Source organism: Schistocerca americana, chromosome 5 (assembly GCF_021461395.2).
Source record: "Schistocerca americana isolate TAMUIC-IGC-003095 chromosome 5, iqSchAmer2.1, whole genome shotgun sequence".
Lineage (NCBI taxonomy): Eukaryota > Metazoa > Arthropoda > Insecta > Orthoptera > Acrididae > Schistocerca > Schistocerca americana.
Genome location: NC_060123.1, coordinates 365,814,446 through 365,838,922, shown reverse-complemented (window position 1 = coordinate 365,838,922; position 24,477 = coordinate 365,814,446). Strand labels below are relative to the sequence as shown.

At 41.3% G+C, this 24,477-nt stretch overlaps 1 pseudogene; it reads left to right on the top strand.

The window, feature by feature from the left end:
* Positions 1-17,855: 17,855 nt before the first annotated feature.
* On the top strand, positions 17,856-17,974 carry LOC124617116 (annotated as a pseudogene).
* The last annotated feature ends 6,503 nt before the right edge of the window (positions 17,975-24,477 follow it).

Here is a 24,477-nt window from a genome sequence, read left to right as displayed (position 1 = left end):
TAATACTTTATCGAGCGCTGCAATGAAGACACCTGCACTAACATTTAATCCAAATGGTAAAACTTTAAATTGGTAACTTCTGCCGGCAAACACAAAGGCAGTGTACTTTCTTGATGATTCAGTTAGTGGGATTTGCCAATACGACGAACGCATATCGACAGAGGTCAGATATTTAACTCCATAAAACTTCTGTATCTGTTCATCCAGGTTTTCTGGTCGCGTTCTGACAGGTACAATTATTTTGTTAATATCGCGCGCATCAAGCACGAGACGTATACTGCCGTCCGCTTTCGCTACGGCCACGAGCGGACTGCTGTACGGGGATAGAGATGGTTCAATTATCCCCCAATCAAGCATTTTTCTTATTTCCTTCGTAACTGCCTCCCTCTTTGACCACGGGATGGTGTAGTTTGCGTGACAGAAAGTATCATGAGGTACCACTTCGATGTTATAGGTGTAGCCCTCGATAACACCGGGTTTTTCCGAAAACACATTCTCATAATCTGTAAGTAGCTGAGTCAATTCGTTTTGTTGTGCTTCAGTCAAATGTTCTGACTCCCTAACTTTCATGGCTATCAGTTTCCTTTTTTCCTCTTTATCTTCAGTAATAAATTCTTTATAATACGCTTGTCTTGTACTTAAGTCAGAATATAAATTCATTACCTGTATTCCTTCGAATCTCGTTTGAAAGCTCCGGCAATATTTACCGTGCACTTCCCGTGTCCTCAACAACGGCAAAACTACACGTCTATCCTCATTCATAAGGCTTACTTCCCCGCACAAGAGGTCGATTTTTGCGTCCCTCTGGCGTAAAAATTCCATCCCCAGGATGCAAGCAACACCTAATCCCCTAACTACTAGGAACGAGCTTTTCATTGCTTCATTTCCTACCGTAAACTCGACTTGCACCTGGTGCTTTATGATATGAGATTGTGCACCTATTGCACCTGTTACACGACAATTCTTCACTGGCAATACTGGTATTCTATTATTTTGACTCAAGTACTTGTAAAAATTTGCACTCATGACATTGGTTGACGCACCGGTATCGACTATTATCTGTATTGGTGCTCCATACATATCTGCTTGCAATATAGCCTGCACAACACTTTTGTCGGTTCGGTTACATTTCTGCGGTATGTCTACAAGTTCCTTTTCTATTTTTGTTCCTTCATTGTATCTCAGCATACAAAGTTTATGGCTGTCATCCGTGAATGTGCCCTCACTACACCATCCTGCAGCCAACAACGGAGAGCGTATTGTGGCTGTCTTTAGTTTAACGGATGAGCATTAGTGGGTTGACAGTTGTCTGTCACTTCCACTAACCTCACATTGTGGTTCTGGTTGTTGTTGTTGCTACTGTTGGGTTGGCCGCCCTGCCTCCCCGATGGTGTATTTTGATATTGTGTATGGCTCTGGTTTTGTGGTGGTCGGTTGTAACTCCCTGACATGTTCTGTGATGGACCTGGGTTGGCGTTCCATCGTGGCGCTGTGTTTTGTTGCCACTGTGGTGTCGGTTCATTACAACCACGCCACTGGTTTCGGTTGTTGCGCCATTGCGGATTGCCGTTACCATTATATCCATTACTCATGCGTCCATCATGATGTCTCTTTCGATTTTCACGATTATAACCGTTGCCGTTATAACCATTGCCATTGTTTGTGCCTCGATTCTGTTGCCGGTGCTCTTGCCTATTCCCGTTACCATTTGGTACTAAGTTACTACCGTTACTGTGGCTGCTATTGTAATCGGCTTTGTGTTGATTATAGCCTGCATGGTTCCACTTGTTTTCGGTTTTCATATCTTCGATCAATAGGTCAACAGAATCCACTATTTCCATGAATTGTTCTATATCGTATTCCGGCACATTGATGAAATATCTTTTAATTTCACTGGGCAACTTCATTTTTATTAATCTGATTATGTCACAATCGGACATTGGCTCGTCCCAGTACCTGGTTTTGTTTATATACTTTTCGAAATATTTGCGTAACGTTCCCATCTTAGGATTGTACATTTCTGGACTATACAACTCCTTACGTAGTCTTTCTTGGACGCTATCGGACCAGAATTTTTGCAAGAATGCACCTTCAAACTGTTGCATCGTTAGACATTTTTCGGACACGTCGGTGGCCCACAGTGCCGCGTCACCTTGAATAAAGGAGACCACGAACTGTATTCTTTGTCTTTCCGTCCATGTCCTGGGAAACACATTCCTGAAGCTCTTAATAAATACAACAGGGTGGACATTTCGTTTTTCGCTATTGAAGGGTTGGAATGTCCTGTGTTTTATTACATTGTCCTCTTTTTTGCACATCTGATTGCTACATTCTGGGACATTCATCACTTCGTGATGTGCGCTGCACGGTATCGCGTGTTGTTCGTGCTCATAATTCGCATTAGGTTGCGGTTGCGCACTCGCACCCTGCCTACCGTCAGCGTTATTACAGTAATCAGTACGCGGAGTCGGATTCATGATCTGTCCGCCACTGTTTACATTGCTTTCCAACGCAGACAGTCTCCGCCCGACCTCCTGTTGCCAATTTGGCAACTCCGCTGTCACACGGGATTTGATCTCTGTTAATTCGGCATGTAGTGCAGCAGCGCTAGCGTCAATATTTACACTCGCGGCCGCAGTCGCTTGTTCTACAGCTGTTTTTACGTCGCTTTCAATCTTTGCAGATATCTCGCGATCCTTTACTTCTAGCCATTCATTTAATTCTTTTTCTACCGTTTGAGCTTGCACTTCCAAATATGCGTCAATACTTTTCCGTGCATCTATCTCCACATTATCCACGCGGTTGGTTAAAGTCTGGACATTGTCTTCAAGCCTAGCCTGCGATATCTGTAATTTTTGCATCTCTCCGGCTAAGCTTTGCACAAGATCGGGGATCTCTTTGCAAGCGTCCCGCATCTCGGCAAGTTCGCTTTGGATACTATCTAGCTTTGCTTCACTGCGCTGCTCTTGCTCAATGAACTTTTGCGTTAATTTTTTCTCCTGCTCATGCAGCATCTGAGCCAGTTTTTCGTCTCTTTCCCTATCTCTTTCTTCTAACCTGCGCAGAAATTCAGCAAAAGGGTCTGCAATCGGTGAGCATACTGGTGCCCCACTTAATCTAGCACTCGATTGGCCCCCCTGCCCAGGCAGTGGAGTTGTTACTCTATTCCCATTCTGCTGTGGAGCGTCATTCACCGACCACAGATCCTCGCCCCCCGCTCCGGAAATTATGTTATCCGAGGCGGTGGCTTGGGATTCGTTTACGTATTGCAAATGATCCTCACTTTCCATATTAACAGAATTTTGTTCTTCTGGTACGGATGCTTTAGGTTGTCCTATCTTACCCATACTAAATTCACTTTAAGCCACTGACAAATCTTTAACACTGATACACACACGATTAATTACCCCCTCCAAAAATAAACATTAAATACACAAAACGAATAATTATCCCCTCCAAAAATAAACACATAAATACACAAAACACCGAAGGTATCTCATGTGCACATGGGTTCGATATTCCGCACAGAGCTACACAGGATGCTTGCACAATAGGCCTTACCTTACTTATTTTTCTTTCTCGCAATCCTCTTTCTTTTCTACACTTTTTCCTCTCCAGATCTCCTCAGGGTGTGGTTTTGTTGTTGTACATGTAAAATAATTCATACAAGCATTAATATTTTACAACAATTAGACACATACATAATTACATTCATTACAATAGAATCATATTAATCGGGCCCCAAAGTTGCGGCGCCAATCTCGCGTCCGTCGGCCGTCGTAATTTAATGTATATATTATTATTGTTATTATTATTTTTTGATTGTTGCCGACTTACGTGGTGGGCCTTAATAAAAATGATATTTAAGTTGAAAAATGTAATAAACTCGGCTAGTCAGTTCACTTTAAAGCAAGAAATCTTTAGTTATTAATTAAAATTGCGGCCCACACACGCACGAGAGTATTTTTCGTACCTCCGTTGACCATTGTATTGTAGTCGGAGTCCTGGCTCTGGCTCTCAGCTATGGTACTGAAAATAAGAATCTTAAAGCTAAGTATTTCTGCAACTTCGCGCGGCTGTGTAGAAAAATTAATATTATGCTAATAGCGGGCGAGTTTTCCGCTTCCGCTAATTTTTCGTAAGTTAATATCGCCACGTAATGGCGTCGTTGGCTGCATCGGCCGCTGCGATTGTTGAGCTGTAAATTACTTGAATGCAGGTTAATTCAAGGAAGGCGGACATGAAATCGGGATCACCTCTTACAAATTGAAAGTGCACAATAATATTAAATCGTTATATTATATGTTTAACTCATACAAATATGCTTACATTTGTCAGCACACGCAAGATGTCCCTCTAGACACATTCAAGACAAAAGAAGAAGTGAAGTCGACTAAAAAATTAACAAAAGAGCGTATCTTGTCGTCTCTTTAGATCATTCTGTCATAAATTATTTCTTTGCAATCTAAACCTACACAGAGAAATTATTATTTTACGGCTACATGATAAAAAATTGGGCACTGGGGACGCTATACGCTCTGGTTGAGCCACTCGAAAAGTGTGTTTGATCATACCATCAATGAACTCTCTGGCAACAACGAAACCAGGCAACTTTGCGTCATAGGTGAAATCGTTGAAGCTGCTGGCATTAAACTGCATTTTGTTGCCTCGACGAACGCTTCTCTTAGCAGTTTCTTCTGATGGGGTAATGTTTTTTTTATAGATTTACAAGAAAGTTTTAAAATCAGGAACATCTGATAACCCCACTTCCTCGATGAGAAGTGTAGTTTTCCTACCATTTACATTGAGCTATGATATCTGATGTAAATTGTAGAATCAGTCATGCTTCCTTAGCGACTGTTTTGCAACATTGAAGTCTCCGTTGTAAGGAAGGAAAGTTTGACCCCTGACTACAGCGATCTTTTAATTCAAGTGTGCGAACCAACTGGCTTCTGTGTTGCTATTGTTATACAAAGAAAGAGAATCAGTCCAGGGAGTTATGATATGTTTGTGTTCATTTTTTTGCTTTATGAGCGTGGCGCCGAGATTCTTTCGACATAGCATTTGGGGGAGCGTTATTCTTGTTAAAACTAACTTTCTCCTTATTGCGACTGAGGCCCCTTCAGTAAGAACGGATACTCTTGGCATCAAGGGACGCGGATTATAACAGGGATTAATCACATTACCAACTATGTTATAAAATTCGAAGCAAAGTCATCGTAGAATGAAAATGTATCTAGTTTCAAGAAAAAATAAGCGCATTCAGAAAATAGATTACAAAGTATTTCGACATATTAAACATTAGACAGGAAAAATGTGTCCAAAATATGAAGAAATTTTTAAGGTGGATAATAAACTGATCGAAGATAGTCCCAAAGTTGCAGAAACTTTTAATAGCTCTTCTTCTACCATTGGCAGGTAGTTTAGGTTTGAAAATGTCCTTAGTAGGTAGATAAAGGAAAAGTAAATTTGCTGAAATTCGTCACCGTCTCGTATCTCCAAAATAAATTTCAGTGTAATCAATTCTCTTGAAAATAATACTCAGGTGGTTATGATACAGCCGACAGTAAAATAATGGAATGTTATCCCGCTTAACTTAGTAATACATTGAGTTACTTATACAATAAGGCATTACGCAGTGGTACTTTTTCAGAGAGACTTTAATGTAATGTTATTGAATCTCTTCTCAAAAAACGGGACAAAACATTAATACAGAATTATCGACCTATTTGATTACTGAAAAAATTTTCAAAAAATATTTAGGAGATCAGATACAATATACTTAAAGACCAGCAAAACATATGCAGTACCAAACAGTTTGGATTTCAGAAAGGTCTGTCAGCTGAAAGCGCTATATTTCCAAGACTTTACCTGAAATGCTCCTCCATGATACTGACAAGAGGGAGATTGAGTTAATATTTAAATCACTAAAGACCAAGAACTCTCATGGATATGATGGGGTATCTAGCAGAATACTGAAGTATTGTTCTATGTGTGTTAACCCAGTACCCAGTACATCTGTAACTTTTCCTGTAGGAGTGGTCGGTTTCCTGACCGATTAAAGTACTCGGTAGTGAAGCCACTTTATAAAAAGGGAGGCAGGGATAATGTTAACAATTATAGACCTATTTCTATGCCATCGGTGTTCGCTTAAGTTATCGAGAAGGTTGTATATACAAGGTTACTGGAGCATTTAAATTCACATAATTTGCTGTCAAATGTACAGTTTGATTTTAGAAATTGTTTAACATCTGAAAATGCTATATTTTCTTTTCTCTGTGAGGTTTTGGACGGATTAAATAAAAGATTGCGAACGCTAGGTGTTTTCTTTGATTTAACGAAAGCTTTAGACTGTGTTGACCACAAAATATTACTGCAGAAGTTGGACCATTATGGAGTAGGGGAGTAGCTTACAATTGGTTCGCCTCTTACTTTAAGAACAGAAAGCAGAAGGTAATTCTCCGCAATATTGAGAGTGGTAGTGATGTTCAGTCCCAATGGGGCACTGTTAAGTGGGGCGTTCCCCAAGGGTCGGTGCTGGGGCCGCTGCTGTTTCTTATTTATATAAATGATATGCCTTATAGTATTACAGGTGATTCAAAAATATTTCTGTTTGCTGATGACACCAGCTTGGTAGTGAAGGATCTTGTGTGTAATATTGAAACAGTATCAAATAATGTAGTTCATGAAATAAGTTCATGGCTTGTGGAAAATAATTTGATGTTAAATCACAGTAAGACTCAGTTTTTACAGTTTCTAACTCACAGTTCAACAAGAACTGATATTTTGATCAGACAGAATGGGCATACTACAAGCGAGACGGAACAGTTCAAGTTCTTAGGCGTTCGGATAGATAGTAAGCTGTTGTGGAAAGCACATGTTCAGGATCTTGTTCAGAAACTAAATGCTGCTTTATTTACCATTAGAACAGTATCTGAAATAAGTGACAGTTCAACACGAAAAGTAGTCTACTTCGCATATTTTCATACGCTTATGTCATATGGTATTATTTTTTGGGGTAATTCTTCTGATTCAGAAAGGGTATTTTTGGCTCAAAAACGGGCTGTTCGAGCTATATGTGGTGTAAATTCGAGAACCTCTTGTCGACCCCTATTCAATAGCCTGGGAAATCTGGCATTGCCCTCACAGTATATATTTTCTTTAATGTCGTATGTTATTAGCAATAATAGCTTATTCCCAAGAGTTAGCAGCTTTCACTCAGTTAATACTAGGCAGAAATCAAATCTGCATGTGGAATACACTTCCTTGACTCTTGTGCAGAAAGGAGTGCATTATTCTGCTGCATCCATTTTCAATAAGCTACCACAAGAACTCAAAAATCTTAGCAGTAGCCCAAACGCTTTAAAGTCTAAACTGAAGAGTTTCCTCATGGCTCACTCCTTCTATTCTGTCGAGGAGCTCCTGGAAGAGTTGAAAAATTAAGCAAATTCCAGTGTTACGTTGTTGATTTTCTTTATTTAAACTAACGAATTGTTGGCTGAATACGTTTCTTGTATTTCATTTTATCTGTTTCTAGTATTGTGTTATAATTTCATGTATTGACTCGTTCCATGACCATGGAGACTTCTCCTTAATTTGGTCCCACAGAGCAATAAATAAATAAATAAATAAATAAATTTACCTCGACAGATGATATACCAAGATAAATAAATCAGAGATTATGTGCATTGAGAATATTTTGTGAGTTGAATAAGGCTTTTGACTGTGTGTGAAACATGATACCTTTATGCAAAACTTAAAATATTGTGGGACACAAAATGTATCAGATCGATGTCATTCCCATAATAATAAGCACTCAGAATTTAAAAGAATCGGACATGGCATACTACATGGTCCTGTTTGGGTCCTCTTGGTTCTAATACTCGTATACATTAACAATGTTCCACTTGCAGCTTCAGATGTGCAATTTTTTTTCTTTTAGAGAAATTTTTAAGTTATTTAGTAGTTAGAAATAGTACTGTAATACAATAGTGTTGCGTAAAGTTAAGCCAGTTCTCTGTATTGTAGTTAAACATACTACTTTGACTCTTTTCCACACTTCCTTTGAAAGCAACAAGCGACTAAGGTAATATAGTATGCTCTTGCACATTAGGCATGTGCCCCTACACTGCTCCCGGTTGTACTCCAGCAAGGTATAAACCATGACGCCTGGATGGCGGCATCCATTTCAACTTACTAGCGCGGGAGGTTACAAGCCACAGGAGAAGAGCACAGCCGTTAACACAGATCAGCACAACCGTGCGTCGAGAGAGAAAAGCAAGCAGCTGCCATTCTTCTCTTGAAGTGTTTTCTTGTCCGCAGTTACTTTTCAACTTTTAGCAGTAATATTACTATATATTGACAACAATAGCGAGAAGAGCCCATACTGAAGGCAAAGTTGTAGTCACACAAACGAGAACTTGGAATGGAATAATTAGACGAATGCGACGGACCTACAGTCACACAAGCAGAATAAGTAACATCCGAAAAGCAAGCGATTTTCTTACAGTTTTAATTCATGTAAATTACTTTTCCTTGTAAATGACATTCGCCATCTTGGCTACAAACATGTTTACTTAGTATCTAGTCTGCAGTCACCTCTTTTTAAGTAGGCATTAAAGTTTAATTCGTTGAAACATCCCCTTAGAAAAATTAAGAATGACTGTGTTGGTAAACCTCTTACGTTATTTGATTTTCAAACTGCTGAGAAAAACTGAATGTACTCAGACATTTCTCTCTTTACTTATTCTGATCATCCCTAAACTGACACAGAATATTTTTAGCGCAACGCAATCTGACTTTCAATAATCCCTACAAAAGAATGGCCCTGACTAACAATAACCTATACCTTTCACGAATCACTTACCTCACAAAAATCTTCGTTTCTCGAACTACTGCAATACACCGAGCGTCAATACTGCCAGCTAACTGAAAGATTCTAACTACGGAAGGCACTGACTACTGATAGTCATAGTTAGCAAATGAAAGGTTTTGGTAGAGAATAAACAATGTATTTACATTAATAGTGTTCAAAAGTAATTATATATATATATATATATATATATATATATATATATATATATATATATATATATAAGTTCATGACATCCATTATTACAAATTTCCTCTTTCTGACGGACACACGTCCATATCGTCCGCTCTCAAAACTCTGGCATCTCTGCCCAACACTACAATAGAGAATATTCCAACAATGCAATCCAGCCACAGACTGCACACAGCACAGTCAGTGATTTACATACAAAGTGCTACATGGCGTTACCAACATAAAAACCTGAACAGTCTACTTACATAGAGCCACAGACTGCACACAGCACAGTCAGTGATTTTCATTCAGTGCGCTACGTGACGTTACCAACATAAAAACCTAAACAGCCTACTTACACAGCCCCCATGCTCCCCATAAAAAATTTTACGAATTGTTTTGGGCATTGGCCAATACATATTTGTTGAAAACTTTTTTATATTAACGCTAACAAATATATCAAATGCACACACTTATCGATACAGGGTTGGTAAAAAGCAAAAATTTTCTCACAGTCCATAAAGACAGTCCTGATCATTCATCATAGTAGTAATTGCAGTTTTTTTTCTCAAAGTCTGAGCAGTAAAAAAAAAAAAATGCGCACGGAAGTAGTGGATTTAGATTTCCATGCAGTCTTGAAAAAGTAGTGTTGTCCTTCCAATGGAAAGACATGCAGACATGTAATGGGCCACAACAGAGCAAACCCATAACAGAGTCAGTCCAAGTTTTGAAGAATACTGATAGGTAGTTCATCACATAGCAGACCCACTGCAGTCCTGGTAGAGAGTATGGTGTTGGTGGGCCACCAGAGGTGCAGACCCACTGCAGTCCTTGTAGAGACGGCCAGCAGCCATCTGTTGCGACTGTGTGGGTGCACAATCACCATCGAAGAGTCTTGCGGACAATATAACAAGTCCATAAACCACCACTTATGCACTCACACACTTTTTGGAATTGTCCTTAGAACCATTTTTTTAACTTCTCACATATTGTGCATATATTATGACCAACAGAAACGTGTGCAGTGAGATGAAACTTAATTTGAAGAACTGGTGTCAATACAATTATAAGTTTACAACATAAAAATACAATTACAAAGGTACAAAATACGTCATTAAAGAACATAATAGTACAGATATGCAGTAATACAAACTTTACAAAAGAATGGAAATAAATATATACATCAGTGTTACAGGAAGTTCATGATATTCAGTATTACAAATTTCCTCTTTCTGACGGACACACGTCCATAGCGTCCGCTCTCAAAACTCTGGCATCTCTGTCCCCACATCCACTACTGCTGGTGGCTCACCTCCGACTGCCCAACGCTACGCACTGTTCACATCCAACTGCCCAACACTACAATAGAGAATATTCCAACAATGCGAACCAGCCACAGACTGCACACAGCACAGTCAGTGATTTTCATACAGAGCACTACATGGCGTTACCAACATAAAAACCTAAACAGCCTACTTACATCTTCTAACGTATCAATATATTTCCCTGATCATTTAATTTATAATCATCACAAGTACCTAAAAATCTTGCAAACATAGAACTCACTCACAATATCACAATACAAAAAATCCTCAGACATGTCAAACTGGCATAATATGTAGTTTTATTTCGAGTCGTTTTTTCCACGAGTTCCATGTCTTTGATCGTCGGTCGAGTTAGATTCCACATAAGTTCGCGCGCGTAGTTCAAACATCGCTGTAGTCATTTTCGTTCTACTTGCTGTCTGTTAAAAAATGTAAAAGACACAACTGTCAGTCTGAGAACCCCATTTCTGCGATAGATTTTGCTTTGACTTTACTTCAGCATTAGAACTTAGTAAGTCAATCAGTTAAAATATATCTTGAAAAATATTTCATGACGAAATCTGAGGTATCATTGTGAATGAAGATATGCGGAATGCATTCTAAGATAATGTAAGTTTCCAGAGAATGAAAGGAATAGATATTGTGATAGTACGATATGTGTGAATCATTTATGTATTCTCATCATGGTTAAGTTAAATATAAATGGAAGATTTCATAATCTTCTCAGACTACTTTTTTATTTTTTATTTTTGGTGTTGTTCAATGAACCTGCTATAAGTGTCAATTTTAAATATTCAGATTATTCAGTTTAAAGCTTACAATAAAAAGAAAGTGTATCCAAAGCTGATCACCATCACATAAACTGGGTTTTGTTACCGTACTGAGGGGGTCTTCTCTCCTGAGGCAAAATGGCCCGCAACTGTCGTAACTGGTCAATGATATCACGGGTAATGACATTAGGACGGAGTTGACGCCCGAGTTCAACCCACAAATGTTCTATTGGGAGCAACTACCACTACCCTTGTAGTAGTCATATACTTATATTAGTATGTGGCATGCACTACTGTGCCGGGATTCAATCCTCTCGGCGACAATTGACCTTGACCACTGATGAATTTCAGTGATATTCCTAAGATGTTTTCCGCACTCGTCTAGGCGAATTTAATGCTAGTTCCCCTTCTCAGAAACACAACGTACTAGAGCTGAACATCGAAACAAACACATCAAAATTTCCATGATTTGGAGATGCACTGCTTTACAAAATAGGTGAAGCACCCAGGAAGGAAGGAGGAAAAGAAACGAAACTTAACGGGTGGAACAGGTTGAGAGGATACGTGATGTTATTTTGGTGATTACAAAATCGAGTCAAATGTACAGAGATCTTGGCAGTATGAGCCAACTTATCAGTGAAAGGTTGCACTCGCTCTGCCCGGATGCATGCACTGATTTCGTGGGGTAGGGCGTCAAAGCCGTTATGTTCTCTCCTGAGGCAAAATAGCCCGTAACTGTTGTAACTGGTCCTCGATGTCACGGGTAATGACATTAGGACGGAGTTGACGCCAGAGCTCAACACACATATGTTCTATTGGGAGCCAATTTGGGGAACTTGCTGGCTACGCTAATACCTCAATATTACGCAGACAGTCCATAGAGACACGTGCCAAGTGTGGACAGCCATTCTCGTGCTGAAAAGTGATACCATGGTACTGTCTCATGAGACGTAAAGTACTACGACGCAGGGTGTCCGTGGTGTCTCGTTGTGCCGTCAGAGTTCCCCTCAATCACTACCAGACGTGACTGGTCATACCAAATGACTATCCACTCCATAATCCCAGAAGTATCATCGCTGTGCCTCTTCCAAACATTGTGAGGATGGGGTCGCTGCTGTACTTACCGACGATGATCACCCGTGCTGTTGGAGACCGTGATTCGTCGCTCAACATAACGCGACGTCATTCATCAGCAGCCCTTGCTACCTGGTCACGGCACCACTCCACTTGTGTTGTGGTGCTAACGGCAGCCTTCGCATTGGACGGTAATTCTCTAGTCTGGCTTCGCTAGTCTCCAACCAGTGGTGTAGGATGATACAGAATGTTGCAGGGATTCCATTGCTTGTTCTCATACGGCAGGGGCAGGCGTGAACGGGTCACGATGTGCTTGGCGCATAATACTGCGTTCGTCTCTTGTAATGATCAGACGTGGTGAGCCGGACCCGGACGGCGAGTGTGCTTGCCATCAAGTTCCCGTGTAGTTCAACGTCGGGCCACTGTCACATCCGAATGCTCCACATATTTGGATATAGCGCAATTGGACCAGTTGGCCAAATGGAGACTCTCAATGAGACCCCTTTCCGTCACATGACCATAACGCCGTCTCACCCGAGCACGCAGCCTCTCCGTGTGCTTCACAGTGATTCTTCAACATCTACACTTGATACAGAAGTACTCGTTTCGATATTAACTAGTTGCCGACCAATCATACCTCAGGTACATTCGATGAGGAACCTGTGAATGATGCGATAGTGCGCGCCGGTTTTCGAAGAACGTCTACGCGTTGCCTTTCACATGAGGTTGTTCATTGTTCCGCTGAAGCATGACATGAGTAATCCTCTGAAGGAGGGAGAGTGCTTCGCGTTCTACTAGTATCCTTATATACCGGTTTTTGTATAGACTGCCCTCAATACGTACGAATCGAACTTGATTGTGTGATCCACGGACACCCGCAAAAAATCACACTCGGTTTTTGATCTCTGGATTACGGGATTGCGGCCCATCTGCTTCCACATTGTATGCCACAGTTCCTCTCGTCGCTGTGTCAAAAGCTTTTCTGTCTAATGGTTTCACAGTCGCGAGCCACGGATGAGCCATGATGTTAAGCTATGGCGTTCTCATTTCTTGAAGTCTGATCACTCTGCCCCCTAAAGAGTCACACAGGGGCTGATATTACGCCATCTGTAGGCTGCGCGGCACAGTGGCACTTCACATTTCCATTTCATCTGATGGCTCTTCACCAACTGAACTTGGCGTAACACTGACCTTTACAGATACAAACACGGCGCTGCAAGCCCTGTGTGGCAGCCATTTCTTTGTAGTGTTAATCACTTGTTGTTGGTGTAGTCTTCTACTTATCCTCTAGTACTGGACTCATCCGGGACACTCTTTTTGTGCAGGTCATTGTGCGCATTGTCACGAGCTAATTCATTAAGTAACTACCATATGTCTCCTAAAGAACGGCTTTCCGGGCGGGAAGGAACGTCTGGTACCCGGCACGAATCCGCCCGGCGGATTTATGTCGATGTCCGGTGAACCGGCCAATCTGTGGATGGTTTTTAGGCGGTTTTCCACCTGCCTCGGCGAATGCGGGCTGGTTCCCCTTATTCAGCCTCAGTTACACTATGTCGGCGATTGCTGCGGAAACAAGTTCTCCACGTACGCGTACACCACCATTACTCTACCACGCAAACATAGAGGTTACACTCGTCTGGTGTGAGACGTTCCCGGGGGGGTCCACCGGGGGCCGAACCGCACAATAACCCTGGGTTCGGTGCGGGGCGGCGCAGGGGTGAAGTGAACTGCGGAAGTCGTCGTGGGGTTCTGGACCACTGCGGCTGCGGCGGGGACGGAGCCTCTCCGTCGTTTCTAGGTCCCCGATTAACATACATACGTGCATACATACATACCATATGTCTCTTTCGTTGCGATGGGTTCCATCTGAGCTAACGCGATCACACGGTGGAATTTTATCTCTACCGCTTCAGCTGTTTGGCTCGTCAATTCAATTCTTGATTGCTAAAGACGGTGGTGCAGCTTGCTGACGTCACATTATCCTACATAACTTCAGTTACCATACTTGGTCAAGATATCGCGTAATTCGCTTTGTACCTTCGTTTGACTCTCTTTGAATAACAGCTGAACGCAGTGGCTACAATCAAAGAGCTACAACACATCGCCAAAAACGGCTTTCTGACATCGAAAATCAATGTCATTCAGAAGAAGGAACTTCCTGGCAGCGTAAAACTATGTGCCGGATCTGTACCTGGGAGCTTTGTCTGCCTCGAGCAAGTACTCTACCGACTGGATTACCTGAGTACGACTGACGACCCGCTTTACTTTCACGAATACCTCTTTTTAAATTCCTCAAACTTCACAGAAGTTCTCCGGTATACCTTGCGGTACTGGTACTCGTGGAAGAAAGGGAGGTTTACAGGAGAACATCTCTGAAGTTCGGAGGGTAGGGGAAGAGGAACTGGCGGAAGTACAGCTGTAAGGACGGATCGTGCGCCGTGCTTGGATAGCTCAGTCGGCAGAGCATTTGCCCCCGAAATGCTGTGTTCCTGGATACGACTCCTAATGCAGCACGTAATTTCAACCTGTCAGGAAGTTACAAATCAGCATTCTGACTCAGTAGACGGCTCAATGATGCGTTTATATTGTTTTCCACAGATCTGGCAATTTACGCTGCATGGAGAGAATTGATACACGAAGACGTACATTTTTGAAAGAAACTCGAGCCAAAGCGGAGTGTGTAAATACTGTCTAAACCAAGAGCCACACTTTTTTTTTTAAATAACCTTTTAATATTCTAGAAGATATTTTCGTTCTGTCGTTGAAACCACAAAAAATGTTTGTTTTTTTTTCACCAGAAGCGTTTCGCTTTATTGACGTGAAGCATCATCTGTGGTCTGTAATTAAGTTATTTACACTTTGATTTGCTTTAAGATCGACAAACTGTTCGTTAACAATATGTTGGTTTTTAATTATGGTGGTTTCCACTTGATTTCTCGCCTACGTCGGGAAATGCCGTCTGCTAGCTCACGTTGATGTTTTTCCTCTTTAGACACTGATGTTTGTAGACTAATTTTCACTTGCTCTGCAGAACTATGCATTTTTTATGTTTTACACAGCACGCTTTTTCGCTCACCACTGTTTTCTGTTTGTTTTTATACTTCTAAGTGTGTATTGTGGTTTGTAGCGTTGGCAACATAACTTAAACTAGTGGCAAGGTTATGTTGGCGACACTACAAGACACAAACCACAATACACACTTAGAAGTATGAAAAGAAACGGAAAATAGTGGTGTGCGAAAAAGTATGCTGTGTAAAACATAAAAAATGCATAGTTCTGCAGAGCAAGCAGAAATTAGACTGCAATTTTCAGTGTTTAAAGAAGAAAAAAAAAAAAAAACATCAACGATGTACTAGCAGACGGCATTTCCCGATGTAGGCGAGAAATCAAGCGGAAATCACCCTAAGTAAAAACCAAAATATTGTTAACGAACTCTTTTTCGATTTTAAAGCAAATCAAAATGTAAATAATTTAATTACAGACAATTGATGATGCTTTATCTCAATAAAGCGAAACGAGTCTGGTGAGAAAACACGCAGTTTTTTGTAGTTGCAACGACAGAACGAAAATACCCTCAAGAACTGTAAAGCAACTGCGGACAATATGGCCACACAAATGAAGAACCTTTTAATGTGCTTACTTCATAATTACTTTCATTAAAGTATGGGGAGCGTTATAATTCTAAATTGGTATCCTCTTGAAGGGAACCATTATAGTGAGCAAAGTGGAGACTCTCATGTGTTTATTTGGTAATGAGCATTCATTACCCAATATAGTAAAGCAGGCTGAGAACATAGAGGGCAAATGGTGAGTTTTTCAGCGCCCTGGAGCGCCCTTTTCTGATGGCCCCAGGCGTAGGGCTAGAGAACCGTACTGTTTAATTTACCTGCCAGGAACGCCGGGGAAGAAGAGACCACCTCGTGTCCTGAAATAGTACCATCTTTTCATTTTCGTTATGGTATCATCAGTAATGTCCAACAACCCATTGTTTGTGTTGCAAAAAAGATCATCTCCACTAATAGAAGACTTTCAAAACTCTACTAAATTTTCAGAACCAGAAAAAAAACGAAACAGTAAGGAATTTAAACTTCGCAAAGGGCCAGAGGGAGGCTGTATAAGACACACAGGCAAGAGCGAAACTGAGGATCGGAGTGGACGGTGTCACGTCGCCGCTGTCTGCCGTCCCAGGACTCCCACCTACAGACGGGGCGAGCACAGTAAACTGCTGGGCGTCTGTCACAGCTAGTCTGTCTGTCTGTCACTAGTAAAGTGTGGGGAACAGTTTTGGCGTTCGTTTTCTAAATGATCACGTTTTTCATAAGTTATCGATGGACTAGAGTAACCCAATATTCCGTGTTTAAGTCGGTGCACTCCGGTCAAGACTGCATTTTCTACATTTTCTATGTTCAGATGAATAGCAATTCAGTATTAGAATTTCTTTGTATTCTGATTTCCGTGGCGTGAGCTCTCAGTACTTGAACCTCACAACTCACTCTGATGTCTTCTGCTAGAGTACCAAACTTAAAGGAACAAATACCATTGCAACTACGTATTCAGGGAAGACCTGTTTAATGATATCAAATACACTGACGAACCGAACCACTGAGACCACTGTCCATCGTGAGGTCGAATGCCGCCTGGAGGCGTTGCTGCAGGCGACGCTGTAACAAAAATATATACACTGATTAAAAGTACCCAGACACCTGAAACTTCCTGGCAGATTAAAACTGTGTGCCGGACCGAGACTCGAACTCGGGACCTTTGCCTTTCGCGGGGAAGTGCTCTACCAACTGAGCTACCCAAGCACGACTCACGCCCCGTCCTCACAGCTTTACTTCCGACAGTGCCTCGTTTCCTACTTTCCAAACTTTACAGAAGCTCTCCTGCGAATGTTGCAGAACAAGCACTCCTGAAAGAAAGGATATTGCGGAGACATGGCTTAGCCACAGCCTGGGGGAAGTTTCCAGAATGAGATTTTCACTCTGCAGCGGAGTGTGCGCTGATATGAAACTTGCTGGCAGATTAAAACTGTGTGCCGGACCGAGACTCGAACTCGGAACCTTTGCCTTTCGCGGGAAAGTGCTCTCATTCTCTACCCAGACACTTATTAGTCGACATTAATTAAAGTGTGTCCACTCTACAACTTTATGGGGGCTTGAATTGTGCTGGGAACACCTTAAATGGGGTTAATGTAGGTTGATTCTTACAAAGAAGAAGACAGCAACCAGCCACTGTGAATACTGCTATACGTTTAAGTAAATAGCGCCGCAACCGGTTTCGAACTGACAAGTTCATCATCAGACGGCTGTTCACAAGATTTAGGAGATGCAATTTACATAGTCGTCAGTTTTCGATTTTTATTCTTCCACTGTAGCGAAATATTTTTGGTGTGTTGGTGCCCTACGATGGAAACCATGTTGTCCAAAGCTACGCACACATACACACCAAAAAGTATTTGCCACATGTGGCAAATGGTGATGTGCAAATCACATAAGTGCTGCATATATTTTGCAATATTTGAAAAATACAATCCTTCAACTTCGCAACAAAAATGCGCAGAATTTTCGATGTAACTACATTAATTGTACACAGTCACGGTCTCACCATGTCAGTTTTAGACAAAAAGTGTTTTAATGTATCTGGGCCAATGGCTTTGCCGCAGTGGTAACTCCGCTTCCCGTCAGATCACCGAAGTTAAGCTCTGTCGGGCTTGGCTAGCACTTGAATGGGTAACCATCTGGGTGTGCTGAGCGCTATTGGCAAGCGGGATGCGTTCAGCCCTTGTGAGGCCAATTGAGGAACTACTTAACTGAGAAGTAGTGACCCATGTCACGAAACGACTGTGAATAACTCAGTCCATTTAACTAATGTCTCTTCACAACGAAGAAGGACATCGTACAAAATATCCTCAAAAAGTAAGGACCGGGAAACACTTTCATATTATAAACAGTATTTTGACAGGAGTTGAAAGAACGATTAATAAATGAAAATCATTATGGAATATTGTTATTAGAGAGACAGGGAAAGACTCCATAGATAATACTATCTCTGTTAAAGAGACTCGAAACATTACAAAAACAGTGCACATATAGCAAATATTTTTGACAATTGCTTTTCAAAAATAGGTTAAAGAATTGGTCCAAATTGTTTAGAAGTGGAAGCAAAGCAGCATACTGAAGAAGAAATAAGGAAGACAATTAGTGAAATATAAACTAATCTTACATCCCCATATGAAATAAGACAAATCATCATGACTCTAAAAGTAAAAGTTCGCATGGGTCGGATATATCTTGAATAAGACACTAAAAAGTTGTGGCCCTAATAAAACACGTAAACACTTACGTAATAAATCATTACCTCGGAGTGTTTTGCAACAAAACTGAAATATGGCGTTTTTCGGCCTGCGGTTGTTCCTCGCCTGTACAATAATGGGATACTTACCCGACGACAGTTTAGTTCAAAAGGGCCGTTCTACTATTCCAGGTATTTATACATTTATTGATTACGTAAAAAAATTCTTTAAATGGTAAAATATAGCCAATCGGGATATTCTGTGACTTATCAGAGGCATCCGATTTTTTCAATTACAATATGCTATTAGAGAAGTTAAATTTTTTTGCAATATGTAATGCTGCAAATCCTGTTTCAGTTGCCGGCTGGGGTGGCCGAGCAGTTCTAGGCGCTACAGTCTGGAACCGAGCGACCGCTACGGTCACAGGTTCGAATCCTGCCTCGGGCATGGATGTGTGTGATGTCCTTAGATTAGTTAGGTTTAAGTAGTTCTAAGTTCTAGGGGACTGGTGACCTGAGAAGTTGTTTCAGTTCTTATTTAAGGAACAGGATGCGGAAAGTTACCCTAGGCGGATAACGCAATACAAAGAAATACGCCACATCATCTGCATGGGGGGAAAATTACAGTGGGCGTCCCACAGGATTCGATCATTACTCGGGTATTTTCTTTCCTTTTGTTAAAGACCTAACACTTCCTTTGAAGCAGGAGACAGAAGTATTCCTGTTTGCAGTTAATAAAAGCACTGTCGTGCAGCCGAGCAAAGAAGCATCAACAGAGAAAATAGTAAATGATTTTGCACAAACGAGCTAGCTTTAAACTTTGAAAAAACGCAGTAAGTCCAGATTTGTGCTGTAAAAAGTATTGCATCTCCTCTTAAGCTAGTATATCAACAAGAAATGATAAACAGATTACAAAATTGCTAGTTCTTAGATGAAAGTATTAATGAAAGCTTAAAGTAGAAAAAAACTTATAGTAGATCTACTAACACGTTTAGTTTCGACTACTTTTGTCATAGTAATAATTACCAAATTTGGGGATCTAGAAGTCAGTAAGTTAACGTATTTTGCATATTTTCGTTCGTTGATGTCTTATGGGATGATATTCTGGTGTATCTCCTCTCTTAGGCAAAGATTTTCTATTGCACAAAAGGAAGTAATTACAATTATGTGTGGAATTCACATACATACATCTTGTAGGAGTCTCTTTAAGCAGCTGAGAATATTAACACTGCCTTAAAGTAATTTCATTCCCGTATGAAATTTGTTATCAACAATTTACCTAAGTTTCAGAATAACAGAGATATTCACAAGTGCAACACTAGGAGGAAAAATGATCCGCATTACCATTAATGAATCTAACTTTGACACAGAAAGGGGTGAAATATGTAGCTATAAAAACTCTGACAATTTACCCACGAAAATAAGATGCCTGACAGATTACAGAAGTGGTTTCAAGTCAAGTTAAAGACGCTTCTATTTGTCAACACCTTCTATATCGCAGAGGAATTCTTGAGTAGTGATAATTACTGATCAAAAAAGTTTAAAAAAGTTACAAACGTGTACATGGCCTACTTATAGAAATATAAACATTGTTTTTTATTTATTTTTTAATTGTAAGCTGTATATAAGTATGCTACGGTTGTTCTATTGATACGTTCGACATGATAACATTTATCGTGAATTTGACCTATGGAACAAATAACTAACTAATTAATTGTTATGTACTCTAACCATTGCCTCACATATAAAGATTTTTAGTACGTCGCGTTTTGCAGCTCTCAAATATTGAGAAAAGAATTTTTAAGTGTTTACACTGAAAGTATTTGTATGGAGTGCGGAAGTGAAACTTGGACGATAAATAGTTTAGACAAGAAGAGACTAGAAGCTTTCGAAATGTGGTGCTACAGAAGAATGCTGAAGATTAAATGGGTAGATCACATAACTAATGAGGAGGTATTGAATAGAATTGGGGAGAAGAGACATTTGTGGCACAACTTGACTGGAAGAAGGGATCGCTTGGTAGGACATATTCTGAGGCATCAAGTTGGTTGGTTGGTTGGTTGGTTTGGGGAAGGAGACCAGACAGCGTGGTCATCGGTCTCATCGGATTAGGGAAGGACGGGGAAGGAAGTCGGCCGTGCCCTTTCAGAGGAACCATCCCGGCATTTGCCTGGAGTGATTTAGGGAAATCACGGAAAACCTAAATCAGGATGGCCGGACGCGGGATTGAACCGTCGTCCTTCCGAATGCGAGTCCAGTGTCTAACCACTGCGCCACCTCGCTCGGTACCAATTTAGTATTGGAGGGCAGCGTGGAGGGTAAAAATCGCAGAGGGAGACCAAGAGATGAATACACTAAACAGATTCAGAAGGTTGTAGGTTGCAGTAGGTACTGGGAGATGAAGAAGCTTGCACAGGACACAACAGCATGGAGAGCTGCATCAAACCGGTCTCTGGACTGAAGACCACATCAACGCAACACTGAAGTTGCTATTTACTTATTGGCTGACGAGTTTCGGCTTTGCCCATTTTCACAAGCCACATATTTTGTATTTGGGATGTGCGTGGTGTGGATAATTCTATTTATTTCATCACACTTTAGATGTCGCTCAGATCTTTCATCATGTGATCCACGTGACAACGATATTTCGAATACAATGGGGAATTTGCTGTCGTTGGAATGCGCTGTGTGTCTAGTGGGCTTATTTTCGTAGGTCTTGTCATAAATTTGACAGATGGTCATGCAATCAATTTTATTATTTCCACCAAAATCTGTCAAATTTACAACACATGCGAAAAATAAGACCACGTGACACACAGTGTATTCCAACGAGAACAAATTCTCCATTGTATATGAAGTATCATTGTCACGTGGAACAGATCATGCTTGATAATGAAGATCTGAGCTACATCTTAAGTGTGGTGACGCGAGAAGAGCTGTCAACACCAGACGCATCCCAAATACAAAATACCTGGCTTGTGAAAATGGGCGAAGCCCAAAAGTAGTCAGCCAACAAATGATTAGCAGCTTTGGTGTAAATACTTAAAAATGTCTTTTCTTCATTACCTCATTTTACAACAGGTTGCATTGTTATGCTGATACAAAGAATTATCGTCTCCGAACTATTCCTCTACAGTACGCGTACTTAATGCTGTAAAATGTATTCATGTCCTTCCACATTTAGCATATTCTTCAGTGCAACGAGAGGACGACACTCTAACCATGCAAACTCTCCATACTATAATACCACATTCCCCGTTCATCACTGTTGGCTCTGTACATGATGGCAGTCATTCGCCAAACCTGGACCTATCCATTGGATGGTCACTAGTTGCAGCGTGACTCATCACTCTAAATTGCTAGTTTAATGTCATCCCCTGTCCAGTGCCGTCACCCATTACACCCCTTCAAGCTTAGCACTGATTACACTGGCTTGCTAGGAACTGGTCGCCAATTGCACCCCATTCTTTTCAACTCCATACGCACAGTCATTGCACTATTTGGACTGCTGATCGCACTTTGGGACTCACGAATGATTCCTGACACCGATTTAATGCAGCTGATTATAACCAATGTCCGCAATGCTCGACGGTTCCTGACCATAGGTACACGAGGACTTCCTGGTCTTGATTTAGCTATGGTTGCTCCTTCACGTTTCCACTTCACAGACACGTCACCAACAGCCGATTTCGGCAGCTTTAGAAGGGTTGAAATGACCGTGATGGTATTGTTACACAGGTGACTTCCAATGAATAGTCCACGTTTTAAGTGACTTAGCTCTCCAGACTGAGCCGGCCGAAGTGGCCGCGCGGTTCTAGGCGCTGCAGTCTGGAACCGCGCGACCGCTACGGTCGCAGGTTCGAATCCTGCCTCGGGCATGGATGTGTGTGATGTCCTTAGGTTAGTTAGGTTTAACTAGTTCTAAGTTCTAGGGGACTAATGACCTCAGCAGTTGAGTCCCATAGTGCTCAGAGCCATTTGAACCATCTCCAGACTGACCCATACTCCGCACCTCCTTTTATACCCGACGGATTCGTCTCTCATGACATCTTGTGGTCAATTCCGCATTACGTAGAGGTGTCCAGATACTTTTTATAACATACTGTATATGCAGTACCGTTAACATTGTATTTCTTCTAGCAAATGAATGGCTTTGGCCAATGTTACGGACACCCAAGGTTTACAAGGTCTGTAAATGGGAGAGTACGTAGTAGACGTTCTATGATGGCAACGTTTTCCATACTCTTCGTTGGCATATCGTAACCCTATACGAGAAGTTATAAAGTAAAAAGAGTGTTAGCCGCCGGGGTCGGCAGAGCTGGTCAGCGACAGGGAGGCAGCACGTGTGCGGGGGTGGAGGGCCTGCGGTTGGCCGGCGAGGCCAGCAGCGGCGGAGCGGTCAAGGCCGGCGCGCGCACGTGCAGCCCACGTGTCGGCAGTGGCCAGCGGTCGCAGGCCGTTCACACGGCGGCCAGCTATGATATGCGCGGAACTTGCGCCATGCCGCCTCCCACTGCACTCAGGTGGCAGATCCCCGTATCAAATCGGCCGAGAACAGGAACAGCCAACGTGACATTCAATGTTCGTCTAGAGAGATTCCCAAAATAAAGAATCGACTGGATGGGAAAGATTAATTCACATCAGTATACTAATATTATTATTTTATTAGGATTAGTATTAATATATTATTATTATTAATGTATTATTTGTGTGAATTTCATATATATATACTATCAAATCACACACATACACTTCCTGATAATCTTTTCCGCACAGGACGCATTATAATACGATCACTTTTGGTAACGTGGAACACTCTCCGTAATGAATTAAGTAATTGGAATTTCCATCAGTCTAAATCTGAATTCCGCTCTCATCTACATGTGCATGTACATCTGTATTCATACTCTCCGAGACGCTGTAAAATACATGGCAGAGACTTCTTCCCTGTATCAGTCACTAGGGATTTTTTCCCGTTGCACATACGTACGGAGCGTGGGAAGAATGTTTGAATGCTTTTGTACTCGCTATAACTGATCTAATTTTGTCCTCACGATCTCTGTGAAAGCGATACGTAGGGTGTTGTAGCATATTCCTAGATTCATCAACTGAAGCTAGTTTTTGGAAGTAGGTAAGTAGGTTTTCTCGGAACATTTTACGTGTATCTTCAAATGTCTGCCTGTTTAGTTTCTTCAGCATCTTTGTGACACACTCGCACGGGTCAAGCAAACCTGTGATTGTTCGTGCTGCCCTTCTCTGTATACGTTCAATGTCCCCTATTAGCCCTGTTTGGTACGGGTCCAATATACTTTGCAATATTCCAGAATATGTCGCACGAATGATTTGTGAGCGATGTGCTTTGTACACTCATTGCATTTCTCTAGTACTTTTCCAATGAACCGGTCTTTGCCACCTGCCCTATCCACTGCTAGCCAATGTGATCGTTCCATTTCATATGCCTACAAAGTAGTTCCCAGGTATTCGTATCAGTTGACCGATTCCAATTGTGACTCACTGGTATTATTGATATATGATACAACGTTTTTTAGTTTTGTGAAGTGCACAGATTTACATTTCTGAACATTTAAAACAAGTGCCAATCTATCCAGCACTTTGAAAACTTACGAAGACCTGACTTAACATTTGTGCAGATTTTTACACGTAATACTTACTTGTAGGTAACGGCAACATCTGTGAAAATTCTCGTGTTATTGTTAATACTGTCCGCAAGGTCATTAATATATAACATGAACAGAAAGGGTCCCAAGCCACTTCTCTGGGGCATATCCGAAGTTACCTCTACATCTGTCGATGACCCTCCATCCAAGAGAACTTGTTACGCCCTCCCTACCAAAAGATCCTCCTCCCAGTCACAAATTTCGCTGGACGACCCATACGATCGCATTTTCGATAGTTAGTACAGATGTTGTACTGAGCCAAAAAACCGTTCGGAAATCGAGAAATAGTGCAGCTG